This window comes from Pecten maximus, chromosome 13 (genome assembly GCF_902652985.1).
Source record: "Pecten maximus chromosome 13, xPecMax1.1, whole genome shotgun sequence".
Classification (NCBI taxonomy): domain Eukaryota; kingdom Metazoa; phylum Mollusca; class Bivalvia; order Pectinida; family Pectinidae; genus Pecten; species Pecten maximus.
In genome coordinates, this window is record NC_047027.1 from 38,057,213 (window position 1) to 38,057,433 (window position 221).

The following is a 221-nucleotide window of genomic DNA, read 5'->3' on the forward strand; positions in this document are numbered from 1 at the left end:
CGGAGTACCTGGAGAAAATAAAAGAAAGAAAAACCACCAGCCTACGGCCAGCACCAGGCAACTGCCCTTGGTGGGTTTCGAGCTGGCGACCCAGAGGTAGAATGCTATTGATAAAGTATCACTTCAAGCATACAACTGCGGCCCTTGCAGTAAACATACAGTGCTCTTTGTAGACTTGCAAATAAAGAAATTCTTGTGTGGCTTTGTTTTCTGCCAAAAAC